Source organism: Triticum dicoccoides, chromosome 6A (genome assembly GCF_002162155.2).
Source record: "Triticum dicoccoides isolate Atlit2015 ecotype Zavitan chromosome 6A, WEW_v2.0, whole genome shotgun sequence".
NCBI lineage: Eukaryota > Viridiplantae > Streptophyta > Magnoliopsida > Poales > Poaceae > Triticum > Triticum dicoccoides.
The window spans coordinates 133,049,597-133,062,625 of record NC_041390.1 but is presented as its reverse complement, the minus strand read 5'-3'; positions in this window follow the sequence as shown (position 1 = coordinate 133,062,625).

The window sequence follows — 13,029 nt, the reverse complement described above, 5'->3', positions numbered from 1 at the left end:
CTTTATCGGTCAGACCGCATAACAACATACGTCGTTCCCTTTGTCATCGGTATGTTACTTGCCCGAGATTTGATCGTCGGTATTCCAATACCTAGTTCAATCTCGTTGTTGGCAAGTCTCTTTACTCGTTCTGTGATACATCATCCCGCAACTAACTCATTAGTCGCAATGCTTGCAAGGCTTAAGTGATGTGCATTACCGAGAGGGCCCAGAGATACCTCTCCGACAATCGGAGTGACAAAACCTAATCTCGAAATACGCCAACCCAACATGTACCTTTGGAGACACCTGTAGTACTCCTTTATAATCACCCAGTTACGTTGTGACGTTTGGTAGCACCCAAAGTGTTCCTCCGGTAAACAGGAGTTGCATAATCTCATAGTTATAGGAACATGTATAAGTCATGAAGAAAGCAATAGCAACATACTAAACGATCGGGTGCTAAGATAATGGAATGGGTCATGTTAATCAGATCATTCACTTAATGATGTGATCCCGTTAATCAAATAACAACTCATTGTTCATGGTTAGGAAACATAACCATCTTTGATTAACGAGCTAGTCAAGTAGAGGCATACTAGTGACACTTTGTTTGTCTATGTTTTCACACATGTATTATGTTTCCGGTTAATACAATTCTAGCATGAATAATAAACATTTATCATGATATAAGGAAATAAATAATAACTTTATCATTGCCTCTAGGGCATATTTCCTTCATATATCTCTTATGATGACTATCTTATGTCTTGGATATATTTGTACCTTGCATGTTATCTAACTCATGTAGGTACTTGGCTGAATCTAATTCTATGAGATTGCAACTCACTCACATCTTGAGCAATCTCTACATCACCAAGTCTCTACACAATGGTGGTTGAAGACAAGGAAGCACAAAACCATTCAAACATATCCTTTGACAAATTCTATGTTGAGCTTCATGATTGTCATTTTTGGATACACAAGTGCTCTTCCTTGCAAGAACTAACCCATGTAGGTAGATGAACTCAAACTCCAAGTGGTGCTCCCAACTCTTGATGAGCTACATCAACCTTGAGCACCCACACAAGTTCAACTACATGAGCAAGACCCACACCACCACCCAAGGTATGTTATTCCATCTTAGAGAAGCTTTACTCCAAGTCATGAGTCAAAGCAACTCAACAAGATGTGAATAGATCAAGTTGCTTAAACGAAAAATGGTAACCCCATTTTGAGCTTAAACGATGAGTATGACCTATGATCAAGTGTTCTCACTTGACTCCCAAGTCAATATACTCTAACATAGGTGACTATGTCACCGCCCAACTCTAGATGAAGTTCTCTTGTGTTCTTTTTTGTGTTATTGCATTTGTCTCATGCATATTTATTTTCTTTGTGAGATCCTACATGTTTAGTGAGCTGAGATGACAAGTGTTTTTCTCTGTGTTGAACTCGGTTTCACCGACTTGTAGTTTTCGGTCCAACCGAATCTTTTCGGCCCCACCGAAACATGCCACTCGGTGCCACCGACTTCACAACAGGAAAAACAGTTTGCCACTTGTTCTATATTTCTTCTGATCCAGCTCTACTCAATGAATCTTGTCCTCTACAAGCATCACAGTTTTATCCATTGCTTTGTGCTGAGTCTCAAGGACCAAACCTATACGATGGATTCCAGAAAGCCCTTCTTGGAAATTGATGTCAAAGGGGGAGAGAGAGATCACATCAAAGCTTATGACCTACAAGGGAGAAAGTATTAAGGGGGAGAAAGAGATTTCCAGGGGGAGAGAATACTCAAGGATCCCCAGATGCTTGATGTTCAAGAGGAGAGATGTCACATGTCTTTTTGGGGGAAAGACATGTTCATATGTGCTTATTTGCATTAAGTTCTATGCATTTGTATCTTTCAGCTCTGATTTTCTGTTCCCTATCTTCTCCCAATATCACATGTAAGATTCAGGGGGAGCAAGACACCTAAGGGAAAGAAATCAGTCAAAATCATTGCATATCTTTACTCTTGGGGACATGTTGAATCCAATGTGGTACCTTGTACTCACTCTCTACATGTCATCCCAGTCTTGGTTCTCTTGTGGCTTCTTTGGTTTGCTCTGGCTAGTGGATGTACCTGTGTTATCTAACCTTGTTTGTGCAGGTTCATTCCATCCTAAGCCAGCTAAAGACTACAAGGTAAGTGTATGCATCAAAATCATGAGTATGAGGAATTCTTGCTTATGTACATACTGTTTGCAAGAAGGACTCATGAGCATGAAGGTATTTTCCTTGATAATCTTTTGCTCTGATGCATATGGCCAAGATACATGTAACACATTGCCTACTCTGTCATGGTTATGCTCTCACATGCCTCTATATTTCACATTTACACGAGTGCATACATGTAGGGGGAGCCTATGCTTGTTACATGTCCTTCCAAAGCTTTACTTGTTGTTCTTTATATCTTTATCTAAAGCTTTGATGTATGTTGCCATCAATTACCAAAAAGGGGGAGATTGAAAGCACAAGTGCTCCCTAGGTGGTTTTGGTAATTAATGACAACATATCTCTTGTTGGACTAACGTTTCTATCTAGTATGTTTCAGATAAGTTCAACAATGGAGTGGCATGGACTAAAGGTTGTGGGAAATTCTCCAAGATGCTAAGGACAAAGGATTGGCTAAAGCTTAAAGCTCAAGACTCTTCATTTTACATTTTAGTGATCCAAGATCACATTGAGTCCATAGGAAACTCCAATACTATCAAGGAGGGATGAGGTGTTGCTTAATGAGCCTCTTGCTTCAAGTGCTTAATGATATGCTCCAAAATCCTCAGCTACTTTCCCACTTCCACATATGACCTAAACCTAAGCCAAACTCGGACCTACCGATTATTTCTATCCGGCGCCACCGAGTTTCACTTGTCATAGCCATTGTCAAACCCTAGCAAATCGATTCTACCGATAGGGATCTCGGTCTCACCGAGATGGGATTGTAATCTCACTATGTATGTCCATTGCCAAAATCGGTCTCACCGATCTTGTGCAATCGGTACTACCGAGGTTACAATGCAAACTCACTGTGTATGCTCATTACCAAAATCGGTCTCACCGAGTTTGTGTAATCGGTCCCACCGAGTTTGCCTGACCAACCCTCTGGTTAGCTTATTACCAAATCGGTCTCACCGAGTTTGTGTAATCGGTCTCACCGAGATTACGTTATGCCCTAACCCTAACCATATCGGTCCTACCGAGTTGCATGTCAGTCCCACCGAAAATCTCTAACGGTCACTAGGTTTACTATTTCGGTCCAACCGAGTTTGTTGATTCGGTCCCACCGAGATTGGTAAATTGTGTGTAACGATTGGATTTTGTGTGGAGGCTATATACATACCCCTCCACCTCCTCTTCACTCTTGGAGAGAGCCATCAGAACACATCTACACTTCCAACTCATATGTTCTGAGAGAGAACCACCTACTCATGTGTTGAGGCCAAGATATTCCATTCCTACCATATGAATCTTGATCTCTAGCCTTCCCCAAGTTGCTTTCCACTCAAATCTTCTTTCCACCAAATCCAAATCCTGTGAGAGAGAGTTGAGTGTTGGGGAGACTATCATTTGAAGCACAAGAGCAAGGAGTTCATCATCAACACACCATTTGTTACTTCTTGGAGAGTGGTGTCTCCTAGATTGGCTAGGTGTCACTTGGGAGCCTCCGACAAGATTGTGGAGTTGAACCAAGGAGTTTGTAAGGGCAAGGAGATCGCCTACTTCGTGAAGATCTACCGCTAGTGAGGCAAGTCCTTCGTGGGCGATGGCCATGGTGGGATAGACAAGGTTGCTTCTTCGTGGACCCTTCGTGGGTGGAGCCCTCCGTGGACTCGCGCAACCGTTACCCTTCGTGGGTTGAAGTCTCCATCAACGTGGATGTAGGATAGCACCACCTATCCGAACCACGGGAAAAACATCCGTGTCTCCAATTGTGTTTGAATTCTCCAAACCCTTCCCTTTACATTCTTGCAAGTTGCATGCTTTACTTTCCGCTGCCTACATACTCTTTGCATGCTTGCTTGATATGTATTGTGAATGTTGAAATTGTGCCTAAACTCCACTTAAACCGAAAAAGCTTAAAAATTGCAACTTTAGCATTAAGTGTCTAATCACCCCCCCTCTAGACACATCTACTTCAAGGTCCTACAAGCATGGATAGAGTTGTATCGGTGGTCGATAGAACTTGAGGGAATATTTCTTCTGCCTTTAGCTCCTCGTTGGGTTCGACACTCTTACTTATCGAAAAATGTTGCGATCCCCTATACTTGTGGGTTATCAAGACCTTTTTCTGGCGCCGTTGCCGGGGAGCAATAGCGTGGGGTGAATATTCTCGTGTGTGCTTGTTTGCTTTATCACTAAGTAATTTTTATTTGTTGTTCTTAGTTGTTTTCTATCTTTAGTTATGGGTAGGAAATGCAAAATACCAAAAAAATTAGTTGTACCTACTAAACCAATGGTTGAAGAACCACTCAAAATCTATCACACTGCTGAAGCTTATTACTTGGATCATCTTTGATCCCTATGTGCTCGTGCTGAAACCCCAACTAGCTTAGCCGAGGGCAAATCTTTAGATGAGGATGCTTGTTATGTGCGACACCGAATATCTGAAAAAGGGAAAACTTTACTGGATCAAATTCATCGTTTGCAATGCTATGCTTGGAATTTATGTGAAATATATGATTATACTTGTTGTTCTGAAGACCCTAAGAAACACCTTCCCTACCAATGTTTGTTTAGTGATAATGGAATCGTATCCTCTTATGCTAAGGGTGTTTATAGTTACTATGATGTTCAACAAATTGAAGAATTTGTTGCTTTTAAGGGTGCTTACGAAATTGCTTCTTTGATTGAAAAGTATGATGCTACTCTTTAAAAATCTGAAAATTTTGCCATATTTAAACATTGCTATGATAATTACGCTTCTAACACCTATGTTGAACTATATATTGAGGACTACTCCGCTGTCCAAGAAGAGACTAATATTTTGCAGGAGTATATGGAAGAAGAAATTGATGAAACTATAAGCTCATTGAATGAAAAAGATGATGAGGAGAGCGAAGAACGAAAGGAGGAAGAGCGGATTAGCTACCCGTGCCCACCTTCTAATGAGAGTAACTCTTCAACTCATACATTGTTTAATTTCCCTTCGTGCTTACCGAAGGATGATTTTGATGATGACTATTATGATCCCTTTGATTCTCTTGAAAGATCCCTTTTTGATGATGCTTGCTATGCTTGTGGCCAAGATGCCAATATGAATTATGCTTATGGAGATGAAATTGCTATAGTTACTTATGTTAAACATGAAATTGTTGCTATTGCACCCACACATGATAGTCCTATTATCTTTTTGAATTCTCCCGACTACACTATATCGGAGAAGTTTGCTCTTATTAAGGAATATATTGATGGGTTGCCTTTTACCGTTGCACATGATGATTTTGATGAATATAATATGCATGTGCTTGCTGCTCCTACTTGCAATTATTATGTGAGAGGAACTATATCTCCACCTCTCTATGTTTCTAATACAACAAAATTGCAAGAAACTGTTTATACTATGCATTGGTCTTTACTTTGTGTGCATGAATTGTTCTTTTATGACATGCCGATGCATAGGAAGAGAGTTAGACTTCGTCATTACATGATATATGTTACCTTGTACTCACCACTAAATTACAAATCATTGTTAATTAAAATTGGCTTTGATATACCTTGGGATCCGGGTGGATCCATTACTTGAGCACTATATGCCTAGCTTAATGGCTTTAAAGAAAGCGCTGCCAGGGAGACAACCTGAAAGTTTTAGAGAGTCATTTATTTCTGTTGTGTGCTTTTATAAAGTTTAGAAATAAAAATAATGTGCCAAGGTTTGCCTTTAGGATGTTTACACTTGCTTGATGGTTTGTACGATGCAGGACAGAAACTTTGGCTGTAGTGCGCGATTTTACATTTTTAGCTGGAACGTCAAATGGTTCTGATTCTTTTTGCAATGTCTTCCTATACAAATTTTTTATTTTTCCTAATTTTGGTAGAATTTTTCAAGTATCAGCAGTATGGTGAATGTTCAGATTATTACAGACTGTTCTGTTTTAGACAGATTCTGTTTTTGATGCATAGTTTGCTCGTTTTGATGAAAGTATCGATTCATATAAGTGGATTAAGCCATTAAAAGTTATATTACAGTAGACACAATGCAAACACAGAATATGAATTGGTTTGCAACAGTACTTAGAGTAGTGATTTGCTTTATTATACTAACGGATCTTACCGAGTTTTCTGTTGAAGTTTTGTGTGGATGAAGTGTTCGATGATCGAGAAGGTCTCGATGTGAGAAGAAGGAAGAGAGGCAAGAGCTCAAGCTTGGGGATTCCCGAGGCACCCCAAGTAAATATTCAAGGAGAATCAAGCGTCTAAGCTTGGGGATGCCCCGGAAGGCATCCCCTCTTTCTTCAACAAGTATCGGTATGTTTTCGGATTCGTTTCGTTCATGCGATATGTGCAATCTTGGAGCGTCTTTTGCATTTAGTTTTCATTTTTATTTTATGCACCATGCTGGTATGAGATAGTCCTTGGTTGATTTATAGAATGCTCTTTGCACTTCACTTATATCTTTTGAGTATGGCTTTATAGAATGCTTCATGTGGTTCACTTATATCATTTGAAGTTTGGATTGCATGTTTCTCTTTACATAGAAAACCGTCATTTGTAGAATGCTCTTTTGCTTCACTTATATTTGTTAGAGCGTGGGCATATCTTTTGTAGAAAGAATTAAACTCTCTTGCTTCACTTATATCTATTTGGAGAGATGACAGGAATTGTTCATTCACATGGTTAGTCATAAAATCCTACATAAAACTTGTAGATCACTGAATATGATATGTTTGATTCCTTGCAATAGTTTTGTGATATAAAGATGGTGATATTAGAGTCATGCTAGTGGGTGGTTGTGAATTGTAGAAATACTTGTGTTGAGGTTTGTGATTCCCGTAGCATGCACGTATGGTGAACCGTTATGTAACGAAGTTGGAGCATGAGGTATTTATTGATTGTCTTCCTTATGAGTGGCAGTCGGGGACGAGCGATGGTCTTTTCCTACCAATCTATCCCCCTAGGAGCATGCGCGTAGTACTTTGTTTCGATGACTAATAGATTTTTGCAATAAGTATGTGAGTCTTTATGACTAATGTTGAGTCCATGAATTATACGCACTCTCACCCTTCCACCATCGCTAGCCTCTCTAGTACCGCGCAACTTTCGCCGGTACCATAAACCCACCTTACATCTTCCTCAAAACAGCCACCATACCTACCTATCATGGCATTTCCATAGCCATTCCGAGATATATTGCCATGCAACTTCCATCATCATCATATACATGACTTGAGCATTCATTGTCATATTGTTTTGCATGATCGTAAGATAGCTAGCATGATGTTTTCATGGCTTGTTCGTTTTTTGATGTCATTGCTACGCTAGATCGTTGCACATCCCGGTACACTGTCGGAGGCATTCATATAGAGGCATATCTTTGTTCTAGATCGAGTTATAATATTGAGTTGTAAGTAAATAAAAGTGTGATGATCATCATTATTAGAACATTGTCCCATGTGAGTTTATCAAAATAAAAGTGGCCAAAGAAGCCCCCCCCAAAAAAGAGAGAGGCCAAAGAAGCCTACAAAAAAAGAAAAAAAAGAAAAAAAAGAAAAAAAATGAGAGAAAAAGAGAGAAAGGGCGATGTTACTATCCTTTTACCACACTTGTGCTTTAGAGTAGCACCATGTTCTTCATATAGAGAGTCTCTTGAGTTATCACTTTCATATACTAGTGGGAATTTTCATTATAGAACTTGGCTTGTATATTCCAACGATGGGCTTCCTCAAATGCCCTAAGTCTTCATGAGCAAGCAAGTTGGATGCACACCCACTTAGTTTCATTTTGAGCTTTCATATACTTATAGCTCTAGTGCATCCGTTGCATGGCAATCCCTACTCACTCACATTGATATCTATTGATGGGCATCTCCATAGCCCGTTGATACACCTAGTTGATGTGAGACTATCTTCTCCTTTTTGTCTTCTCCACCATCATATTCTATTCCACCTATAGTGCTATGTCCATGGCTCATGCTCATGTATTGCGTGAAAGTTGAAAAGGTTTGAGAATGTCAAAAGTATGAAACAATTGCTTGGCTTGTCATTGGGGTTGTGCGTGATGTGAGTATTTTGTGTGAAGAAGATGGAGCATAGCCAGACTATATGATTTTGTAGGGATAACTTTCTTTGGCCTTGTTATTTTGAAAAGACATGATTGCTTTATTAGTGGGCTCGAAGTATTATTGTTTTTATGTCAAATGATAGACTATTGCTTTGAATCACTCGTGTCTTAATATTCATGCCATGATTAGACATATGATCAAGATTATGTTAGGTAGCATTCCACATCAAAAATTATCTTTTTTATCATTTACCTACTCGAGGACGAGCAGGAATTAAGCTTGGGGATGCTGATACGTCTCCATCGTATCTATAATTTTTGATTGTTCCATGCCAATATTATTCAACTTTCATATACTTTTGGCAACTTTTTATACTATTTTTGGGACTAACATATTGATCCAGTGCCCAGTGCCAGTTCCTGTTTGTTGCATGTTTTTTGTTTCGTAGAATATCCATATCAAACGGAGTCCAAACGGAATAAAAACTGACGGAGATTTTTTTGTAATATTTATGATTTTTGGGAAGAAAAATCCACAAGAGACGGTGCCCGAGGTGGCCACGAGGCAGGAGGGCGCGCCTGCCCCCCTGGGCGCGCCCCTGGCCCTCATGGGCCACCCGTAAGGCGGTTGATGCCCTTCTTTCGCTGCAAGAAAGCTAATATCCGGATAGTGATCGTGTTAAAATTTCAGCCCAATCGGAGTTACGGATCTCCGGGAATATAAGAAACGGTGAAAGGGAAGAATATGAGAATGCAGAAACAGAGAGAGACAGAGAGACAGATCCAATCTCGGAGGAGCTCTCGCCGCTCCCGTGCCATGGAGGCCATGGACCAGAGGGGAAACCCTTCTGCCATCTAGGGAGGAGGTCAAGGAAGAAGAAGAAGGAGGGGGGCTCTCTCCCCCTCGCTTCCGATGGCGCCGGAACGCCGCCGGGGCCCATCATCATCACCGCGATCTGCACCAACACCTCCGCCATCTTCACCAACATCTCCATCACCTTCCCCCCTTCTATCTACAGCGGTCCACTCTCCCGCAACCCGCTGTACCCTCTACTTGAACATGGTGCTTTATGCTTCATATTATTATCCAATGATGTGTTGCCATCCTATGATGTCTGAGTAGATTTTCGTTGTCCTATCGGTGGTTGATGAATTGCTATGATTGATTTAATTTTCTTGTGGTTATGTTGTTGTCCTTTGGTGCCCATCATATGATTGCGCGCATGGATCACACCCTAGGGTTAGTTGTATGTTGATAGGACTATGTATTGGAGGGCAAGAGTGACAGAAGCTTCAACCTAGCATAGAAAGTGATGCATACGGGATTGAAGGGGGACCAATATATCTTAATGCTATGGTTGGGTTTTACCTTAATGAACATTAGTAGTTGCGGATGCTTGCTAATAGTTCCAATTATAAGTGCATAGAATTCCAAGTCAGGGATGACATGCTAGCAGTGGCCTCTCCCACATAATACTTGCTATCGGTCTAGTAAAGTAGTCAATTGCTTAGGGACAATTTCGCAACTCCTACCACCACTTTTCCACACTCGCTATATTTACTTTATTGTTTCTTTATCTAAACAACCCTTACTTTTTATTTATGTAATCTTTATTATCTTGCAAACCTATCCAACAACACCTACAAAGTACTTCTAGTTTCATACTTGTTCTAGGTAAAGCGAACGTCAAGCGTGCGTAGAGTTGTATCGGTGGTCGATAGAACTTGAGGGAATATTTGTTCTGCCTTTAGCTCCTCGTTGGGTTCGTCACTCTTACTTATCGAAAACTGTTGCGATCCCCTATACTTGTGGGTTATCACGCATGAAGAAACTCCATACTGATGGACTTTTGGAACCACTTGATTATGAATCACTTGGTACTTGCGAACCGTGCCTCATGGGCAAGATGACTAAAACGCCGTTCTCCGGAACTATGGAGAGAGCAACAGATTTGTTGGAGATCATCCATACAGATGTATGTGGTCCGATGAATATTGAGGGTCGTGGCGGATATCATTATTTTCTCACCTTCACAGATGATTTAAGCAGATATGGGTATATCTACTTAATGAAACATTTGAAAAGTTCAAAGAATTTCAGAGTGAAGTAGAAAATCATCGTAACAAGAAAATAAAGTTTCTACGATCAGATCGTGGAGGAGAATATTTGAGTTATGAGTTTGGTCTTCATTTGAAACAATGCGGAATAGTTTCGCAACTCACGCCACCCGAAACACCACAACGTAATGGTGTGTCCGAACGTCGTAATCGTACTTTACTAGATATGGTGCGATATATGATGTCTCTTACCAATTTACCGCTATCGTTTTGGGGTTATGCTTTAGAGACGACCACATTCACGTTAAATAGGGCACCATCGAAATCCGTTGAGACGACACCTTATGAACTGTGGTTTGGCAAGAAACCAAAGTTGTCGTTTCTTAAAGTTTGGGGCTGCGATGCTTATGTGAAAAAGCTTCAACCTGATAAGCTCGAACCCAAATCGGAGAAATGTGTCTTCATAGGATACCCAAAGGAGACTATTGGGTACACCTTCTATCACAGATCCGAAGGCAAGACTTTTGTTGCTAAATTCGGAACATTTCTAGAGAAGGAGTTTCTCTTGAAAGAAGTGAGTGGGAGGAAAGTAGAACTTGATGATGTAACCATACCTGCTCCCTTATTGGAAAGTAGTTCATCACAGAAAACGGTTTCTACGACACCTATACCAATTAGTGAGGAAGTTAATGATGATGATCATGAAACTTCAGATCAAGTTGTTACTAAACCTCGTAGATCAACCAGAGTAAGATCCGCACCAGAATGGTACAGTAATCCTATTCTGGAAGTCATGCTACTAGATCATGATGAACCTACGAACTATGAAGAAGCGATGGTGAGCCGAGATTCCGCAAAATGGCTTGAGGCCATGATATCTGAGATGGGATCCATGTATGAGAACAAAGTATGGACTTTGGTTGACTTGCCTGATGATCGGCAAGCAATTGAGAATAAATGGATCTTCAAGAAGAAGACTGACGCTGACGGTAATGTTACTATCTACAAAGCTCGACTTGTTGCGAAAGGTTTTCGAAAAGTTCAAGGGATTGACTACGATGAGACTTTCTCACCCGCGGCGATGCTTAAGTCTGTCCGAATCATGTAGCAATTGCTGCATTTTGTGATTATGAAATTTGGCAAATGGATGTCAAAACTACATTCCTTTCTGGAAGAAGAGTTGTATATGATGCAACCGGAAGGTTTTGTCAATCCAAAGGGAGCTAACAAAGTGTGCAAGCTCCAGCGATCCATTTATGGACTGGTGCAAGCCTCTCGGAGTTGGAATAAACGCTTTGATAGTATGATCAAAGCATTTGGTTTTATACAGACTTTTGGAGAAGCCTGTATTTACAAGAAAGTGAGTGGGAGCTCTGTAGCATTTCTGATATTATATGTGGATGACATATTGCTGATTGGAAATGATATAGAATTTCTGGATAGCATAAAAGGATACTTGAATAAGAGTTTTTCAATGAAAGACCTCGGTGAAGCTGCTTACATATTGGGCATCAAGATCTATAGAGATAGATCAAGATGCTTAATTGGACTTTCACAAAGCACGTACCGTGACAAAGTTTTGAAGAAGTTCAAAATGGATCAAGCAAAGAAAGGGTTCTTGCCTGTGTTACAAGGTGTGAAGTTGAGTAAGACACAATGCCCGACCACTGCAAAAGATAGAGAGAAAATGAAAGATGTTCCCTATGCTTCAGCCATAGGCTCTATCATGTATGCAATGCTGTGTACCAGACCTGATGTGTGCCTTGGTATAAGTCTAGCAGGGAGGTACCAAAGTAATCCAGGAGTGGATCACTGGACAGCGGTCAAAAACATCCTGAAATACCCGAAAAAGGACTAAGGATATGTTTCTCGTTTATGGAGGTGACAAAGAGCTCATCGTAAATGGTTACGTTGATGCAAGCTTTAACACTGATCCGGACGATTCTAAATCGCAAAACGGATATGTGTTTACATTGAACTGTGGAGCTGTCAGTTGGTGCAGTTCTAAACAAAGCGTTGTGGCGGGATCTACATGTGAAGCGGAGTACATAGCTGCTTCGGAAGCAGCAAATGAAGGAGTCTGGATGAAGGAGTTCATATCCGATCTAGGTGTCATACCTAGTGCATCGGGTCCAATGAAAATCTTTTGTGACAATACTGGAGCTATTGCCTTGGCGAAGGAATCCAGATTTCACAAGAGAACCAAGCACATCAAGAGATGCTTCAATTCCATCCGGGATTTAGTCCAGGTGGGAGACATAGAAATTTGCAAGATAGATACGGATCTGAATGTTGCAGACCCGTTGACTAAGCCTCTTCCACGAGCAAAACATAATCAGCACCAAGGCTCCAAGGGTGTTAGAATCATTACTGTGTAATCTAGATTATTAACTCTAGTGCAAATGGGAGACTGAAGGAAATATGCCCTAGAGGTAATAATAAAGTTATTATTTATTTCCTTATATCATGATAAATGTTTATTATTCATGCTAGAATTGTATTAACCGGAAACATAATACATGTGTGAATACATAGACAAACAGAGTGTCACTAGTATGCCTCTACTTGACTACCTCGTTGATCAAAGATGGTTAAGTTTCCTAACCATTGACATGGGTTGTCATTTGATTAACGGGATCACATCATTAGGAGAATGATGTGATTGACTTGACCCATTCTGTTAGCTTAGCACTTGATTGTTTAGTCTGTTGCTATTGCTTTCTTCATGAC